Raw genomic sequence first — 20,790 nt, 5'->3', positions numbered from 1 at the left:
CGCAAGCAACTGTGTAAGCAATGCTCACAATGAGTGTCAGCTTTCTTGCTTTTAAGCAAGCAGCAATGCTCCAGCCATTCTTAATTTTTAAAGTAGTTTTTTTTCTATCCACAATTAAATCGCAAAAAAGAAAGCAAGCGTGGTTTTTACAACACTGAAGAGGCAACAAAAACCCACACATTTACAAATTACATAGAGATGTACAGCACGGAAACAGAACCTTCGGTTCAACTCGTCCATGCCAACCAGATATTCCATTTTTTAAAATTTATTTATCCTATCCATGCACCTCATGATTTATAAACCTCTATACAGTCATCCCTCAGCATCTGACACTCCAGGGAAAACAGCCCCAGCCTGAAATTAGATTTAGATTACATTACATTACAGTGTGGAAACAGGCCCTTCGGCCCAACAAGTCCACACCGACCCGCCGAAGCATAATCCACCCATACCCCTACATTTACCCATTACCTAATACTACAGGCAATCTAGCATGGCCAATTCACCTGACCTCCACATCTTTGGACTGTGGGAGGAAACCGGAGCACCCGGAGGAAACCCATGCAGACCCGGGGTGAATGTGCAAACTCCACACAGTCAGTCAGCCTATTCTACCTCTCCGTATAGCTCAAATCCTCCAACCCTGGCAACATCCTTGGAAATCTTTTCTGAACCCTTTCAAGTTTAACAACATCCTTCTGATAGGAAGGGGACCAGAATTGCATGCAATATTCCAAAAGTGGCCTAACCAGTGTCCTGTACAGCCACATCATGACCTCCGAACTCCTGTACTCAATACTCTGACCAATAAAGGAAAGCATAACAAATGCCTTCTTCACTATCCTACGTTCCTGTGACTGTACTTTCAAGGATCTATGAACCTGCACTCCAAGGGCTCTTTGTTCAGCAACACTCCCTAGGACCTTGCCATTAAGTGTACATGCGCTGATAAATCACACTGAGGAAGTACACAGGCCAGGTCAAACACATCTAAAAGGTGCAAGGTATTCCCATGAAAAACATAAAGGCTCTGTATTGCCATTTCCACAACCACTGTTAATAAAACAAAAACAATAATTTGATTTTGTTATTTACATAAATGATTTGGATGCAAGCATAAGGGGTACAGTTAGTAAGTTTGCAGATGGCACCAAAATTGGAGGTGTAGTGGACAGCGAAAAGGGTTACCTCAGATTACAACAGGATCTGGATCAGATGGGCCAATGGGCTGAGAAGTGGCAGATGGAGTTTAGTTCAGATAAATGCGAGATGCTGCATTTTTGGAAAGCAAATCTTTGCAGGATTTTTACACTTAATGGTAAGGTCCTAGGGAGTGTTGCTAAACAAAGAGACCTTGGAGTACAGGTTCATAGCTCCTTGAAAGCGGGGTCGCAGTTAGATAGGATAGTGAAGAAGGCGTTTGCTATGTTTTCCTTTATTGGTCAGAGTATTGAGTACAGGAGTTGGGAGGTCATGTTGCAGCTGTACAGGACATTGGTTAGGCTACTGTTGGAATATTGCGTGCAATTCTGGTCTCCTTCCTATCGGAATGATGTTGTGAAATTTGAAAGGATTCAGAAAAGATTTACAAGGATGTTGCCAGGGTTGAAGGATTTGAGCTACAGGGAAAGACTGAACAGGCTGGGGGTGTTTTCCCTGGACTGTCGGAGGCTGGGGGGTGACCTTATAGAGGTTTACAAAATTATGAGGGGCATGGATAAGATAAATAGGTAAAGACTTTTCCCTGGGGTCGGGGAGTCCAGAACTAGAGGGCATAGATTAGGGTGAGAGGGGAAAGATATAAAAGAGACCTAAGGGGCAACTCTTTCACGCAGAGGCTGGTACGTGTATGGAATGAGCTGCCAGAGGATGTAGTGGAGGCTGGTACAATTGCAACATTTAAGAGACATTTGGATGGGTATATGAATAGGAAGGGTTTGAAGGGATATGGGCCAGGTGCTGGCAGTTGGGACTAGATTGGGTTGGGATATCTGGTCGGCATGGACGGGTTGGACCAAATGGTCTGTTTCCATGCTTTACATCTCTATGACTCTATGTGAATTATAAAAGGTTTGGTTGTTTATTGATTAGACACTATTTCAAAAGATACAATCATTCAATTACTCAAAATATCATTGGGATTCCACCAAAGGTTTGTGCATATTGGTCACATATTAATAGGAGAAAGTGAGGACTGCAGATGCTGGAGATCAGAGCTGAAAAATGTATTGCTGGAAAAGCGCAGCAGGTCAGGCAGCATCCAAGGAGCAGGAGAATCAACATTTTGGGCATAAGCCCTTCTTCAGGAATGAGGAGGGTGTGCCAAGCAGGCTAAGATAAAAGGTAGGGAGGAGGGACTTGGGGGAGGGGCGATAGGTGGAAGGAGGTTAAGGTGAGGGTGATAGGCCGGAGAGGGGTTGGGGGTGGAGAGGTCGGGAAGAAGATTGCAGGTCAAGAAGGTGGTGCTGAGTCCGAAGGTTGGGACTGAGACAAGGTGGGGGGAGGGGAAATGAGGTAGCTGAAGAAATCTGCATTCGTCCCTTGTGTTTGGAGGGTTCCTAGGTGGAAGATGAGGCACTCTTCCTCCAGGCGTCGTGTTGCTATGGTCTGGTGATGGAGGAGGCCAAGGATCTGCATGTCCTTGGCGGAGTGGGAGGGAGAGTTAAAGTGTTCAGCCACGGGGTGGTTGGGTTGGTTGGTCCAAGTGTCCCAGACGTGTTCGCTGAAACGTTCCGCAAGTAGGCGGCCTGTCTCCCCAATGTAGAGGAGGCCACATCGGGTGCAGCGGATGCAGTGAATTATGGGTGTGGAGGTGCAACTGAATTTGTGACGGGTATGGAAGGATCCCTTGGGGCCTTGGAGGGAGGTGAGGGGGGTGAGAGGAGCCCCTCCAAGTCCCTCCTGCCTATCTTTTATCTTAGCCTGCTTGGCACACCTTCCTCATTCCCGAAGAAGGGCTTATGCCCGAAACGTCGATTCTCCTGCTCCTTGGATGCTGCCTGACCTGCTGTGCTTTTCCAGCAACACATTTTTCAGCACGTATTAATAGATCTAGAGCTTTGCATGCTATTTTTCATTAAAAACCAACAGATATAAATTTCATGTGTTTCCTGGTTTTTGTTGTCTGGTTAGTTTCATTCCATAGATATCTAGATCTATAAATTCCTCCCTTTATTGGCCAAGATCTGACCAGTAGAGCTACCAATTAAACCGATTTTTGTCCATCCACTCACAGTCTCTCCTTCCAGCAGCAGACTAAAATTCTAGGCAGCTCACTCTTTCCTCATGCATAGGGTCAGTTCCCAGCAGCTGAAATGTGAGAGTCTACAAGAACTATCTAAAGCACCATAATGATCCATGAATTGTGCAAGGTCATTGAGAGTGAGCATGGCAGCCCAATAATAGCAATCAGCAAATAAAAGGTGTGGTGGCAATTCATTCCTGGTTGCTGAGTCAGTGACATATTAATGATCTATTTAACTTTATCAGGAAAATTTTGGCACTGAGACTCCTAAAGAGATTTAAAGCCTGGTGATTAAAGTTTTGGCAAAAGGAGAAGATTTTAAATAGTGTAATAAAGGGAAAGCAGAGAGTCTGAAAGATTTATGAAGGGAATTTCAGCAGTTAGAGCAGAGTCAGTGATGGTTGTGTAATTAAAATTGGAGATGTGCAGCAGGCCAGAAACAGAAGAACTCCAATATGTCAGAGTTTTGGTGCTAAAGGAGATTATAGAGATTAAGCGGGGCAAGGCCATGAAAGGATTTGGAGACAAGATGTTACTTGACTGGTTGCCACTGTGAGTCAGTGAGCACAGGGATGAAGGGTCAACATTGGTATAAGTTAGAATTGGACATGAGCAGCAAAGGTTTCCATTGGCAAAACAGTCAGGAATTTTGAAATACTTTTGTTGAATAGCAGTAAATGGCAATAATGAAACATGGTGGACTGTAAAATCCAACCGATTCACTAAAAAGAAGCTTATTACCTATTGCTACTCTCACCTTACATTATTAACCTATATCCAGCAGAGGAATTGAGAATGGGCAGTAATATAGGAACCAGATGTGATGTGGCATCAACATATGAGGAAGAGCTTATTAAAAAAATCTTCAATTTTTAAACATGGGTTTGGGAATAGTAACCTTTTCTTTTAACACTGATGGGACAAGGGCATTGCTGGCTAGTTGCCCTTGAGGAAGTGGTGGTGAGCTACTTTCTTGAACCGTTGTTGTCTATGTGCTATTGTTTGACCCAAGATTTTGACTCAGTGAAAGAACAGTGATATATTTCCAAGTCAGGATAGTGAGGGGGTTGGAGAGGAACCTGCAGTGATGGGGTTCCCATGTATCTGCTACCCTTGTCCCTGTGGATGGAGGTGGTTGTGGGTTTGGAAGGTTTTGGAAGGATCTTTGGTGAATTTCTGCTGTACATCTTGTAAGTAGTGCATACTACTGCTACTAAGGGTCAGTGGTGGAGGGTGTGGATGCATGTGGATGTAGTGCCAAAGAAGTGACCTGCTTTGTTCCGGATAGTGTCAAGCTTCTTGAGTGCTGGTGCACTCATCCAGGCAACAGTGCAGTGTTTCACACTCCTGATTTGTACCTTGCGATGACAAGCTTTGAGGAGTCAGAAGGTGATTTACTCATCACAGTATTCTAGCCTCTTAGAGCCACTGTGTCAACTCTACGGGTGGTGAGTTCCTGGTCAATAGTAAAAAGGACATTGAGAATGGTGGATTCAGTGATGGTAACAACATTGAATATGAGTGATTATATTGTCCATTATTGGAGGTGGTTATTGCCTGGAACTTGTATGGCGCAAATGTTACTTACCACTTACAGTCCAAGTTTGGATATTGTCCAATTAGATCATAGAGTCATAGAGATGTACAGCATGGAAACAGACCCTTCAGTCCAACTTGTCTATACTGACTAGACATCCTAAATTAATCTAGTCCCATTTGACAGCATTTGGCCCATATTGCTCTAAAAGTGAGGACTGCAGATGCTGGAGATCAGAGTCTAGATTCCCATGTATCTGCTATTCTTGTCACTCTGGATGGAAGTGGTTGTGGGTTTGGAAGGTGCTGTCTAAGGATCTTTGGTGATTTTCTGCTGTACATCTTGTCATTCCTGATGAAGGGCTTCTGCCCGAAATGTTGATTTTCCTGCTCCTCGGATGCTGCCTGACCTGCTGTGCTTTTTCAGCACACTGTCTAATCTAGACTCACTCTGAAATCCTTCTACCTTGTTCCATTTGAACATGGACTGCTTCAGTAGCTGAGGAATCATAAATGGTGCTGAATATTGTGCATTCATCAGCGAACATCCCCACTTCTGATCTTATGGTGGATGGAAGGTCATTGGTGTATCTGCCGAAGATGGTTGGGCCTCGGGCACTTCCATGAGGAATTCCTGCAGAGATGACTGATCTTCCACAATCACAGCTACAACCATCTTCCTATGTGCCAGATATGACTCCAAACAGTCCAGAGTTTTCTCCATGATTCCCATTGATTCCAAGGAAATCCTTGATACCACATTCAATCAAATGAGGCCTTGAAGTCAAGGGCTGTCACTCTCACTTTAGCCTGGAATTCAGCTCTTTTTTCCATGTTGGAACCAACGCTGTAATGATGTCAGAAGCTAAGTGGTCCTGATGGAATTCAACTGGGCATTACTAAGCAGGCTACTGTTGTTGGATAGCACCAGATAGATGATCAAGAGTAGACTGACGGGACAGTAATTGGCTGGGTTGGATTTGGTCTACTTTTTTTGTGCAAGACATATCTGGGCAATTCCTACATTGTGAGTTCAGTGTTGTAACTGCATTGGAATAGTTTGGCTAGGGATGCAGCAAGTTCTGCAGTGCAAGTCTTCAGCACTAATGCCAGATTTCCACTTTGTAAAAACCAAATCATTGCAGCTTTAAATATCTTGAAGGATCAGCTACACTGATATGTTACTGATCTCAAGATGGATTGTGGCCAGTTTGTAGTATTTGGATTATATGCTCACTCTTTTGTCTTCAATAGTTTAATTTTTTTTAAATCTTCTGAATAATGCTAGTGTGACTGTTTTAAATAATTGTCCATATGAGGCATTGCACATTGCAATGGAAGTCCAAGATTCTTGGGTCTTTGACAAGCAATTCACAGAGAGCCATCGAGCCATAGAGCCTGGAACAACACCCTTCGGTCCAACCAGTCCATGCCAAATATAATCCCAAACTAACTAGTCCCACCTGCCTGCTCCTGGCTCATATCCCTCCAAACCTTTTCTATTCATATATCTAACCAAATGTCTTTTAAATTTTGTAATTGTACCCACAATCACCTATTTCTCAGGAAATTTATTCCACATGCAAACCACCCTTTATGTAAAAAGAAAATGCCTCTTATGTCTTTTAAATCTGGGTCTTTACTTTTTCCAGATTAGAGTGGTGCTGGAAAAGCACAGCAGATCAGGCAGCGTCCGAGGAACAGGAAAGTCAATATTTCAGGCAAAAGCCCTTCATCAAGAATGGAAATCAGATTCCTGATAAAGGGCTTTTGCCCGAAATGTCGATTTTCCTGCTCCTCGGATGCTGCCTGGCCTGCTGTGCTTTTCCAGCACCGCTCTAATCTTGACTCTGACCTCCAGCATCTGCAGTCCTCACTTTCGCCTTTATTTTTTCCAGGCTTGTATTGAAATACAAACTACATATTCCTATAAATAGACAGCTCAAAGGTTAGGATTTATCGTTGCTTCAAACAGAAATTAATTTAAAGGGCAGTCCAATATGCGTGGGAGAAAATAAAAAAGATAGTGAGAGAGAGAGAAAAACTAGTGCTAATCTCTTCAAAGGCACTGAGAGGACAGAGGCTGCTTCCAAAAGCCTAACTGAAGACATCTAACCCAAGGTAGATTTCTAATCTTAATTTTTTTTCACCTGCATCTTAACAGAATTTACTGCCTTCAGCTTCAAATTGGATTAACTGACAAGATCTTGAGACATTGTAAGCAGGACTTGAGTTATCGTAAAATTGTGAAATAATTGGCTGGGGAATTATCACAGTAGTGCTTTTCAAAGATTGCTATGGTTTTGGAACTGTACAAGGAAAGAAGTGGAAGTTAGTTTAGTCAGTCTACAGCTAATGTCGCTCGAGATGCTTCAAACAATCTTCATAATGTACTGCACTGCCAATACCTCGAGGACATACATTCTCCATTTCAAAACTGTCATTCATATTTCCTTCAATGTAGCTCCGGCAGAATTCCAATGTAATTTTACTTGAAAGAGTTTTCATACTGAGTACAGCAAAGGCAAAAGTAAATTGCTATTAAATGTATCTTATGGGGCCAGTTTTGATTAGATTGGATTGGATTCTCTATAGTATGGAAACAGGCCCTTCAGCCCAACAAGTCCACACTGACCCTCCAAAGAGTAACCCATCCAGACCCATTTCCCCTCTGATTAATGCACCTATCAGTATGGGCAATTTAGCATGGTCAATTCACCTGACCTGCACATCTTTGGATTGTGGGAGGAAACCCATGCAGACACGGGGAGAATGTGCAAACTTCACACAGTCACCCAAGGCGGGAATTAAACCCAGGTCTCTGGCACTGTGAAGCATTAGTGCTAACTACTGAGCCACCATGCTGCCCCACTGAATAATTTTGAAGTAAACAATATGGGAAAAAGTGTGTATACATATTTATATATCTACATATCCATTAAAAAACTGCATTTTGATTTTAAACTTTGATTTTAAACTAATGGCATATTGGCTTCATACATTTATTTTTATGAATGGGTTTGAAAATTAGTTATGTCAATCTTTCTGGAGCTGTAGCTCAGGACTGGTATGTATCAGAAAATAGGTGACGACAAGCCTTCAGAATTATTAATGGAAATTTATTTATATTGTGGAGGTTTACAACAGGAGAGAGAAAACAAAGAAAAACATCAACTCGCTTTTGAGTTTAGGTTGATCAAAGAATTAATTTTAATGTGGAAAGTTAATGTGGAGATTAGAAAGCTTTTGGATAATTTGAAGGAGATCTGATTGGACTCAGATGCAAACACAATACCTTCTAGAGAAAGGAGGTCGTTCAGATTGCTTAAGGAAATAAATAATCTCACTGAAGAGATTTGTGAAATTTCCAGACCAGGAATGTTTATTTGGAACCCTGCATATTAGTAAAAGATAGAGAAAGTCAAAAGTGTCAGTGTGTGAATTTCAAGTCCCAGGTTTCACACGTTCACAGGACAGGAGCTAAGAAGAAATAGTTAAGATAAACTTAAGAGGGAAGGAATTTCTCTGGATTTTGATTATCTGTAAAGTCATAGTATTGGGCTTAGATGGGATTTTGTTTTGCCATGTATATTGAAATCTTCCAAGTATTTTATATATAGATAACCTGGTTTTATTTGTTTTATTTTTATTTCCTTTGTATGATAAACCTCTGTTGGAAACAAATGTATAGCATTGTGTGCTTACGTTCAGTGAAAGGTGACCGAGTTGAATTAAAAATGTCAAGGTCTGATCTATCAAGATATATTTCATTCTGAGACATCGAGTAGTAACAGCAGCTGGGATCAGAAAAACTAGATTAGCCATAACTAGAGCGCAGCATATAGATCATTACGTGATGGCTGCAGTCGCACTAGAGAGGACACAAAGGAGATTTGAGAATGTGTCACTGGTTATGGGAAAGGACTGGACAGACTGGAGGCTGTTTCCTTTGTATCAGAGGAGGCTGAAGGGAGATTTCGTTGTGGTCTATCATATTATGAAGGGCCTAGATATGGTAAACAGATAACCCCTATTTCTCACAGCAGAGATGTCAAAACTTCAATATCGAGAATAAATCTTAAGAAAACTATCAGAAAATATTTTTTTTTCACTCAGGTGATTTGGGCATCTGGAACACAGTGCCTGAAAGGGGAACACAGGCAGAAACCCTCAATACATTTTTTAAAAATGATTTGCATTGTGTTGAAATGCTGTATTCTAAAGGGTTACAGGCTAAGAGCTGAAAAATAGGATTAGGTTGGATAAACCTTTATTCACTGGCTCAGATACAATGCACTAAAAAGCCTCCTCCTCCATCATAAATATTGTCGGCTTCCATGTCCCTTCTCATTGACACAGCAATGTCTATAGGAGGAGTTTGCATTTACTCCTGAACAAAGCACCAACATATTTTGCAAGATGGTTGCATCACATCAAGGGGAAAAAATATAAACATCAGGTATCTCCTTACTTCGACCCCCAGCCCAGATGGTGGTGGGACATTTTACTGGGTCCTGTTCTCTTCCTTTGTGGCAGAACTGCTCTTGCTCCAGATATTGTGTCTTTTCCTTTCTGTAAGAATATAAGAGGCAGATTTGGAAAAATTTGTTGGGGGCTGCATTGGGGGATATGAGATCAACCTGGACATCAGTTACATCTGGAGATAAAAATAGATAAGAGTGTGAGCAGCAGATGGCAAAGGCAAATAATGTTATGGTAGTGGATGTCGATGGTCTTCACAGTAGAGAAACTATTCAGTCAAGAAAATTAGTTTCTTTTGAAAGGAACACTGAGGTTTTGAATAATTTGGTTGAGTTTTTGCTGGGCATGGGAAATAAATGTAGGCCAAGCCAGCGACAACCAAGTCCCATGAGTGAAAATAAAAGTTGAGAAAATAGCGGAAGGGAGGGATAGAATTAGAGGCAAGAGTACAAAATTTATGACAGAGACTCAGAGGTTGGAGCGTGTGGGGATCCTTGGGGAGCTGTTGGAGAATGTGGCATCAGTCTTCATGAAGTTACACAGGAGGAAATCGAGGTTAATCTCAATCATCTGATATGACCTATCAAACCATCAGTTGTGTAAACGTTAGAAGGTGGCTCACAGAATCAAGAGCTGAAGTAATTAATGCAGCTACTTCAGTCCCAATCCTTCTTTGGAACTTTTAACTTATTTTTATTTATTATTTTATACTGAGAAGAACTGTAATGTTGAATTTTTACCTTATTTCCTTATTTTTCAACATTTTACCAAAGATTTTGTACCTAGACGTACCTAAGATGGTGCGATGAATGGCGACATTGTAAATTTTTTACTGTTCTTCTGTATCCCTGTACTTGAGTGCACGTGATGATAAAACCTAGTTCTAATTCTTAAGAATATTACACTTACAAAAAAATTGTTCATTCGTTCATTAGGTTGTTGATTCCTGTTCAATTATGAGTCTAATTATAAAATGTTCTGACAAAATCTAATTTGTGGAATCTCCTAGAGGGTGAAATTGTTTTTTTACCAATTCCTGTTGAAAATTGGTAGCACGTTTCACACACTTGCTCAATTCATCAAAGATCAATTTCACCTCATTTGTCTCATTTCTAATTATTTTACCAGGTCACTACATGCAGCAATATCGTGTGTTTGCAAAGATTTTCCTGATTTGATATTTTTACTATTACTTTACAAGGTGTCAACAATAGAAATAGAGGATGAAGGAAATTCTCACTAATGCATTCAGTGTTTGTGCATAAGGTGCACCCTCCTGTAGTTGCTGGAGTAGGCATTCAGCAAATCAGATTCACGTAGATCTGCAACCAAAGTCCACACAGTCACCTTTGCTTCCTTATCCCTTGATACTTTTTGATAAAAAATATCTATCAATCACAGTTTAAAATTTAGAATTCATCCAGCATTAATTGCAGATTGAGAGACAGAATTCTAAACTTCTAGCACGCTTTGGTTCCTCATTTCACTCTCAAAGTCTGGCTCGAATTTGTAAACTGCATACCCTCATCAAAACCCTCAACCAACTGTAATCTGTTATCTCTATTTAACATTTCTATCCTCCTTATTATCTTGCAAACTTCAATTAATTAATCTTTTGGCCTTCCAAAATCAAGAGAATACCATGCTAGTTTATGCAATCTTTTGTCATAAGTTAACTCTTGGAGTCGAGGTAAAGTTCTGGTAAACCTAATTAAAAATCACACAACACCAGGTTATAGTCCTGCAGATTTATTTGGAAGTGCGAGTTTTCAGAGCGCTGCTCCTTCATCAGGTAGGTATTGGAGCATGATCACGGGACACAGAATGATGCAATGTATTGAACAAACCTAGATTGCTGTGAAGTATTTAATCACTTAGAATGGGGCTGCAGGTTTTGATTGATTAATATGTAAATCCCATAACTTCTTTCAAGTCATTTAAGATTTTATATTTTAAAAAATGTCATGATGTGGTTCAAAAAGCACACAATCTGTAGGCAGTCAGTCCATGTAGCTTTTTATAAATTCCTACTTTGGAAATAGAACCAGTCTGACTCAAGATTGGAATACAGATGGATTCTAACCTCACACCTTTAATGCATTGCCTGAGCTGAGACGTCACTTTATATAAAACCTGAAGTTATCCCAGGACTGTGACTTGAAAGAAATTCTGGGATTTATATATTAATCAATCAAAACCTGCATCCCCATTCTAAGTGATTAAAGACTCAACTGTAATCTAGGTTTGTTCAATACATCTCACCATTTGTCTGATACTTTGACCTTTTACTATAAATTCTGTATCCTATGATCCTGCCCCACTAGCTACTGACAAAGGAGCAGCACTCTGAAAGCTTGTACTTCCAAAGACAGCAGTTGGATTACAACCTGGTGTTCTATGACTTTTTTTTTTCAAAGTGACATCTCAGCTCAGACAATGCATGAAAGATGGGAGGTTAGAATCTGTCTGTATCTCAACCTTGAGTCAGAGTCGTCCTATTTCCAAAGTAGGCATGTGATGGACCGACTGTCTACAGATTGTGTGCTTTATGAACAAAATAGAATTTATCTGCAAATGCAGATTTACCCCACAGACATATGTGTGTGTGTATGTGTGAGTGAGTGCTTGTATGCATGAGTGTGATGGAGTCTATGCCTGTGAGAGGGTGTGCATGTGAGTGAGACTGTGAGTGTGTGCATGTGTGTATGAGAGAGGGTCTGTGTGAGTGTGATTATGTGTGTAGTGTGCTTCTGTGTGAGTGTGTAGGAGAGTGTATAGTGTAGTGGGGTCATCGGGAGTGTGACATGAACCCAAGATCCCAGTTGAGGCTGTGCTCATTAGTACTGAACTTGGCTATCAACCTCTGCTCGACGACTCTCTGTGGTCAATATATTCTTCCAGTAGTCTCACCATGGTGCTGCATGGCTGAAGTTGTTTGAATTAGAATTAGAATTAGAGTTCATACAGTGTGGAAACAGGCTCTTCGGCCCAACAAGTCCACTCTGATCCTCCAAAGAGTAACCCACCCAGACCCATTTCCTGAATCTATTATTCTACATTTACCCCCAGTTTTAGTTCACCTAACCCACACATCCCTGAACGCTAGGGCAATTTAGCATGGCCAATTCACCTGACCTGCACATCTTTGGATTGTGGGAGGAAACCGGAGCACCCGGAGGAAACCCATGCAGACACAGGGAGAATGTGCAAACTCCACACTGACAGTCACTGGAATCAAGCCCGGGTCGCTGGCACTCTGAGGAAGCAGTGCTAACCACTGATCCACCATGCCATCTTAATGAATTTTTTGAAGTCAAGCCATGTTACTATTGATAGCATGAAACAAGGAACTAAGTAACTAATATTCTGTTTCTGGTAAATAGCATTACTTCTGCAATGTATGACATTGTATTTTATTCTAATATATCATAGAATCTCTACAGTATGGAAAGGGGCCCTTTGTCGTAACAAGTCCACACCGACCCTCTGGACGGTAACCCACCCAGACCCATTTCCCCTACCCTATATTTACTTTTGACTAATGCACCTAACCTGCACATCCCCTGAACATTATGGGCAATTTAGCATGGCCAATTCACCTAACCTGCACATCTTTGGGTTGTGGGGGGAGACCAGAGCACCCAGAGGAAACCCACACAAACATGGGGAGAATGTGCAAACCCCACACAGTCGCCAGAGGCTGGAATCGAACCCGGGTCCCTGCTGTTTTAAGGTAGCAGTGCTAACCACTGAGCCACCGTGCCTCCTTCCATGGTCATTATTAGACTTTTAATTCCAGATTAGTTATGGAATTCAAATTTTGCCATCTGACATGGCAAGATTTGAACCCGGGTTCCCAGAAGACTACCTGAGTCTTTGAATTACTAGTCGAGCGATAATAACACTGGACTATGGCCAACCCTAATTCTATAGATATAAACATTAGCATTTTTGTTTACATTCCTGTCTTGGGAAAGCAGCCAACATAATCAAAGGCCTCTCCCACCCTAGTTCTGTTGTCTTCCAGCCTCTTCCATTGGGCAGAAGATGCAAACGTTTGAAAATACTTACCAACACATTTAAGAACAACTTCTTCCCCACTGTTATCAGACTTATGATCAGAGCTCTAATATGGTAGGGTTGATCTTTCTCTGTAGCTGTAATATAATAACTTGCATTCTGTTCTGTTACCGTGATGTACTTACGTAAGGATAGCAACTAAAACAATACTTTTCACTATCTCAGTTCATACAGCAATAATAAATCAAATTTTAAAAATGCTTGTAACAGTTCATTAAATTAAGGACCTGTTTTCCTATTCTCCAAAGTTTCCCTGGACCTCCACTATTTCCATCTTTTCACCATTTAGAATGTGGTCTGCAATATCCTTCTTACATCCAAAATATATGGTCTCACATCTGCCTACATTGAAATTTATTTGCTACACTTTTGCTCATTTATTGCATCTATTATCATCTCTTTGTAATTTTATAGTTCCACCTGCACTATTTATATCTTTGTATCATCTGCATATTTTTCTGTCTAATACCTAATTCCCTTACAGTGACATGGTGAATCTTTGAGGCCTCAATAGAAATTTGTACTGGACATCAACTAGTTGTATCCTATCCATTAGAAGGTATGTCCTTTATTCCCAGTCTCTGTCTCCTGTTGTTCAGCAATTTCCTTTTAAATCAGTTCAATAGTTTACTTTCAAATCAATCATTTTTAGATTTAGCTAGCAGTCTCTAATGAGGAACATCATCCAATGTCTTTTGGACATCCAAATATTTGATTTGATTTATTATTGTCACATGTACCTAGATACAGTGAAAAGTTTTGTTTTGTGCGCAAAACAGGCAGATCATACCATACAAAGTGCACTAAGGTAATAGCACAGAGCGAGGAATACAATAGTATGGCAGAAGAGAAGATGCACAGAGAGCGAGATCAACTCTAAATTTAAATTTTACATTTTAACTTTTAAATTTTAAATGAGTAACATCCTAAGACATTCCCAATTCGCCACTTTAGTCACCTCTTCAAAAATTGTACACATGTTTTACAGGTTTGTTGGCTTTATCTCATCAGCTCAAAATGTTCAAGCTGTTCAACAATCTTCCTTAATAGCAGCCACAGAGTATAGCCATAAAGAGCTATGTCGCAATCAAATCAGATTACGCAAAACAAGGACCACCAGTATGTAGGATTCCAGAGATTTCATTTCTCTTGCAGAAAGTGTATGTACTTAATAAAGGTATCTATGGATGTGGACTATCTTCTATCCCTCAAATAACTTTGCTGCTTTGTGGCAAATAATGACCACTCTTGTAGAAAAAGCAGGGAGTGGCTGAAGAGAAGTCTGGTTGCAGTGTGGGGCAGGGATAAAGCACAAAATCACTCCAGCAGGCCAATCATGGAAAAATGTAAGAGCCTGAAGAGAATTTCAGTGGCAAGAGGGAGTGGTCGGTGATAAAATTTGAGGCCAATCCACTCATCAGCTAGCAGACAGTAATCGCCGAGCCATACTGACAAAGTGGAGGAAAGCAAAATGAAGCATAACACATCTTGCAAAAACTCACGAGAAACATTCTAATCAGGTGGTATATTAGATCAACTGGCAATGACATTTTAACAGATATTAGATTTTTCCCGGCTTTGGTCAATTATCAGACAAGGACCAGATTACTGTGCTGCAAACAACAAACAGATACCATTCTTATCAGATGGGACATGGAAGATGAATCTGTCAAAAGTGAGAGTCAATAAAGCCTTCAATTCCTATTTTAGTTGATGACAAAATTCCATCATAGACCAGATGAAGTTTAATTGGTGCAATTAGGAGCCGAGGAGAACTGATATTTATATAAACAACCTACGTTACCTTCACTGATAAGTTACAATATGGAAGATTGAGAAATGAGCTAGTCACTATGTTTTCATCTTCGATGACTGTATCGGCGCTGCCTCGTGCTCCCACGAGGAGGTTGAACAGTTCATCCACTTTACCAACACCTTCCACCCCGACCTCAAATTCACCTGGACCGTCTCAGACTCCTCCCTCCCCTTCCTAGACCTTTCCATTTCTATCTCGGGTGACCGAATCGACACGTACATCTACTATAAACCAACCGACTCCCACAGCTACCTAGACTACACCTCCTCCCACCCTGTCCCCTGTAAAAACGCCATCCCATATTCCCAATTCCTTCATCTCCGCCGCATCTGCTCCCAGGAGGACCAGTTCTAAAAACCATACAACCCAGATGGCCTCCTTCTTCAAGGACCACAATTTCCCGCCAGACGTAGTCGACGATGCCCTCCACCGCATCTCTTCCACTTCCCGCTCCTCCGCCCTTGAGCCCCGCCCCTCCAACCGCCACCAGGACAGAACCCCACTGGTCCTCACCTACCACCCCACCAACCTCCATGTACAACGTATCATCCGCTGTCATTTCCGCCACCTCCAAACGGACCCCACCACCAGTGATATATTTCCCTCCCCTCCCCTATCAGCATTCCGAAATGACCACTCCCTCCGTGACTCCCTCATCAGGTCCACACCCCCACCAACCCAACCTCCACTCCCGGCACCTTCCCCTGCAACCACAAGAAATGCAAAACTTGCGCCCACACCTCCCCCCTTACTTCCCTCCAAGGGACACTTCCATATCCGCCACAATTCACCTGCACCTCCACACACATCATCTCTTGCATCTGCTGCACCCGATGTGGCCTCCTCTATATTGGGGAGACAGGCCGCCTATTTGCGGAACGTTTCAGAGAACACCTCTGGGACACCCGGACCAACCAACCCAACCACCCCGTAGCCCAACACTTTAACTCCCCTTCCCACTCCACCAAGGACATGCAGGTCCTTGGACTCCTCCATCGCCAGACCATGGCAACACGACGGTTAGAGGAAGAGCGCCTAAACTTCTGCCTGGGAACCCTCCAACCACCAGGGATGAACTCAGATTTCTCCAGTTTCCTCATTTCCCCTCCCCCTACCTTGTCTCAGTCAAATCCCTCAAACTCAGCACCGCCTTCCTAACCTGCTATCATCTTCCTGACCTCTCCGCCCCCACCCCACTCCGGCCTATCACCCTCACCTTGACCTCCCTCCACCTATCGCATTTCCAAAGCCCCTCCCCCAAGTCCCTCCTCCCTACCTTTTATCTTAGCCTGCTGGACACACTTTCCTCATTCCTGAAGAAGGGCTTATGCCCGAAACGTCGATTCTCCTGTTCCTTGGATGCTGCCTGACCTGCTGCGCTTTTCCAGCAACACATTTTCAGCTTTCATCTTTGTTTCCACTGATTCAGTTCCTTTCCATAATTTAGCTTTCCTTCCCTTTTGTTTATTGTAGTCACTTTCTTTTTTGAGTTTTTGCATACTGTCTTTACCATTTGAACCACCATCCTATAGTTTAGAATACTTGATACTAGCCTTTTTAACCTTTCTGCAAGGACTCTGAACCCAGTCTGATTCAGATAGAGTTCATCCCAAAGGTAATTTGCTTCTCTCAATATTAGTGCCAGTTTCCCATGAAATGGATAGCAATTTCACACACAACGCCTTCCTGCATTGTCTATCTAATGCTCATTGTGAAGCCAATTTGCATGTGCCTCTGATTTTTAAATTCTTTATTCCATCATGGCATGTGCGGGTGTCACAAGTTAGACCAAAACTTATTCCCAAACCATAATTTCCCTGGAGAAAGTGGTAGTGAACTGTTGCCTTGAAATTCTTCAATCTTAAGGTAAGGAAGGAGTTCCTGGAATTTGATTCTGTATCCATAGAATTTCATAGAATCCTTACAGTGTGGAAATAGACCCTTCAGCCCAACAAGTCCACATCAAACCTCTGAAGAGTAACCTACCCAGACCCATTCCTCGATATTTATCCCTGACTAATGCACTTAACCTCCACATCCCTGAACACTATGGGCAATTTAGCAGGCCAATACACCTGACCTGCACATCCTTGGATTGTGGGAGGAAACTGGAGCACCCAGAGGAAACCCATGCAGACACAGGGAGAATGTGCAAACACCACACAGACTGTCATAGAATCATAGAGATGTACAGCATGGAAACAGACCCTTCGGTCCAACCCATCCATACCGACCAGATATCCCAACCTAAAATCTAGTCCCACCTGCCAGCACCTGGCCCATATCCCTCCAAACCCTTCCTATTCATATACCCATCCAAATGCTTCATAAATATTGCAATTGTACCAGTCTCCACCACATCCTCTGGCAGCTCATTCCATACACGTACCATCCTCTGTGTGAAAACATTGCCCTGTAGGTCTCTTTTATATCTTTCCCCTCTCACCCTAAACCTATGCCCTCTAGTTCTGGACTCCCTGACCCCAGGGAAAAGACTTTGTCTATTTATCCTATCCATGCCCCTCATAATTTTGTAAACCTCTATAAGGTTACCTCTCAGCCTCCAATGCTCCAGTGAAAACAGCCTCAGCCTGTTCAGCCTCTCCCTGTAGCTCAAATCCTCCAACCCTGGCAACATCCTTGTAAATCTTTTCTGAACCTTTTCAAGTTTCACAACATCTCTCCAATAGGAAGGAGACCAGAATTACATGCAATAATCCAATAGTGGCCTAACCAATGTCCTGTACAGCCGCAACATGACCTCCCAACTCCTGTACTCAATACTCTGACCAAGAAAAGAAAGCATACCAAACGCCTTCTTCACTATCCTATCTACTTGCGACTCCACTTTCAAGGAGCTATGAACCTGTACTCCAAAGTCTCTTTGTTCAGCAATACTCCCTAGGACCTTACCATTATGTGTATAACTCTTGCTAAGATTTGCTTTCCAAAAATGCAGCACCTCGCATTTATCTGAATTAAACTCCATCTGCCACTTCTCAGCCCATTGGCCCATCTGGTCCAGATCCTGTTGTAATCTGAGGTAATCCTCTTCGCTGTCCACTACACCTCCAATTTTGGTGTCATCTGCAAACTTACTAACTGTACCTCTTATGCTCGCATTCTAATCATTTATGTAAATGACAAAAAGTAGAGGGCCCAGCACCGATCCTTGTGGCACTCCACTGGTCACAGGCCTCCAAGTCTGAAAAACAACCCTCCACCACCACCCTCTGTCTCCTACCTTTGAGCCAGTTCGGTATCCAAATGGCTAGTTCTCCCTGTATTCCATGAGATCTAACCTTGCTAATCAGTCTCCCATGGGAAACCTTGTTGAACGCCTTACTCAAGTCCATATAGATCACATCTACTGCATTGCCCTCATCAATCTTCTTTGTTACTTCTTCAAAAAACTTAATTAAGTTTGTGAGACATGATTTCCCACACACAAAGCCATGTTGACTATCCCTAATCAGTCCTTGCCTTTCCAAATACATGTACATCCTGTCCCTCAGGATTCCCTCCAACAACTTGCCCACCACCAACGTCAGGCTCACTGGTCTATAGTTCCCTGGCTTGTCCTTACCACCCTTCTTAAACAGTGGCACCACGTTTGCCAACTCCAGTCTTCCGGCACCTCACCTGTGATTATCGATGATACAAATATCTCAGCAAGAGGCCCAGCAATCACTTCTCTAGATTCCCACAGAGTTCTCAGATACATCTGATCAGGTCCTGAGGATTTATCCACCTTTAACCATTTCAAGACATGCAGCACTTCCTCCTCTGTAACCTAAACATTTTGCAAGATGTCACCATCTATTTCCCTGCAGTCTCTATCTTCCATATGCTTTTCCACAGTAAATACTGATCCAAAATATTAATTTAGTATCTCCCCCATTTTCTGTTGCTCCACACAAAGTCCACTTTGCTGATCTTTGAGGGGCCCTATTCTCTCCCTAGTTACCCTTTTGTCCTTAATATATTTGTAAAAACACTTTGGATTCTCCTTAATTCTATTTGCCAAAGCTATCTCATGTCCCTGTTTTACCCTCTTGATTTCCCTCTTAAGTATACTCCTACTTTCTTTATATTCTTCTAAGGATTCACTCGATCTATCCTATCTATACTTGACATATGCTTCCTTCTTTTTCTTAACCAAACCCTCAATTTCTTTAGTCATCCAGCATTCCCTATACCTACCAGCCTTCCCTTTCACCCTGACAGGAATATACTTTCTCTGGATTCTTGTTATCTCATTTCTGAAGGCTTCCCATTTTCCAGCTGTCCCTTTACCTGCGGACATCTGCCTCCAATCAGCTTTCAAAAGTTCTTGCTTCATACTATCAAAATTGGCCTTTCTCCAATTTAGAAATTCAACTTTTAGATCTGGTCTATCCTTTTCCATCACTATTTTAAAACAAATAGAATTATGGTCGCTGGCCCCAAAGTGCTCCCCCACTGACACCTCAGTCACCTGCCCTGCCTTATTTCCCAAGAGTAGGTCAAGTTTTGCACCTTCTCTAGTAGGTACATCCACATACTGAATCAGAAAATTGTCTTGTACACACTTAAGAAATTCCTCTCCATCTAAACCTTTAACACTATGGCAGCCCCAGTCGATGTTTGGAAAGTTAAAATCCCTACCATAACTACCCTATTATTCTTACAGATAGCTGAGATCTCCTTACAAGTTTGTTTCTCAATTTCCCTCTGACTATTGGGGGGTCTATAATACAATCCCAATAATGTGATCATCCCTTTCTTATTTCTCAGTTCCACTCAAATAACTTCCCTGGATGTATTTCCGGGAATATCCTCCCTCAGCACAGCTGTAATGCTATCCCTTATCAAAAATGCCACTCCCCCTCCTCTCTTGCCTCCCTTTCTATCCTTCCTGTAGTATTTGTATCCTGGAACATTAAGCTGCCAGTCCTACCCATCCCTGAGCCATGTTTCCATAATTGCTATGATCCCACGTGAGTCTGGAATTTAACCAGGGTCCCTGGTGCTGCGAGGCAACAGTGCTAACCACTGAGCCACCATGCCACCACTGTATCAGTGAAGGAATGGCTGTACAGTTCCAAGTCAGGATGATGACTGGCTTTGAGGGAAACTTGCAAGTGGTGGTGTTCCCCTGCATTTGCTGCATCTCTCCTTTTAGGCAGTAGAGGTCTCAGGTTTGAATGGTGCTGTGAAACAACACTTGGTGTGTTACTGCTATGCATCTTGTAGCTGGTACGCATGGCTGCCACTATGCATTGGCAATGAATGTAGGTGCTAATCAAGTGGGCTGCTTTACCCTGGACGGTGTCCAACTTCTTGACTGTTATTGAACCAGGTAAGTGGACAATGCTCCATCGCACTTCTACTTATGCCTTGTTAAAGCTGGACAAACTTTGGGGAGCCAAAAGAATGAATATTCACTGTAGAACTCCTCACCTTTGATCTACTTCTGCAGACACAGTATTCACATGGCTGCTTTATGGCTATCATAGTCCAATTTCTGATTCATGATAACCCCCACAATATTGATAGTGGGGAATTCAATGATGGCAATGCCATTGAACTTGAAGGAGCGATGACTAGATTTGTTCTTGTTGTAATTGATCATTGTCTGGCACTTGAG

The 20,790-nt window shown here is 42.2% G+C and overlaps 1 protein-coding gene across 4 annotated transcripts in view; it reads left to right on the top strand.

Annotated features, from left to right (window-relative positions):
* Nucleotides 1–20,790, top strand: part of slc26a6.2 (solute carrier family 26 member 6, tandem duplicate 2) — a 165,086-nt gene that overhangs the window by 46,472 nt on the left and 97,824 nt on the right. The window contains exon 1 of one of the 4 annotated variants that reach the window (XM_043707738.2): nucleotides 6,854–6,904. The exons of the other annotated variants lie outside the window; for them this stretch is intronic. The gene's annotated coding sequence lies outside the window, so the exon portion shown is untranslated. Of the gene's footprint in view, nucleotides 1–6,853; nucleotides 6,905–20,790 lie in introns of those variants that run through there. 4 annotated transcript variants of the gene reach the window in all.

This window comes from Chiloscyllium plagiosum, unplaced genomic scaffold, assembly GCF_037043375.1.
Source record: "Chiloscyllium plagiosum isolate Xiang-an unplaced genomic scaffold, Cpla_swu_hap1 HiC_scaffold_14, whole genome shotgun sequence".
In the NCBI taxonomy this organism is placed as follows: domain Eukaryota; kingdom Metazoa; phylum Chordata; class Chondrichthyes; order Orectolobiformes; family Hemiscylliidae; genus Chiloscyllium; species Chiloscyllium plagiosum.
The sequence above is the reverse complement of the archived record's forward strand: the minus strand, read 5'-3'. Positions and strand labels throughout refer to the sequence as shown.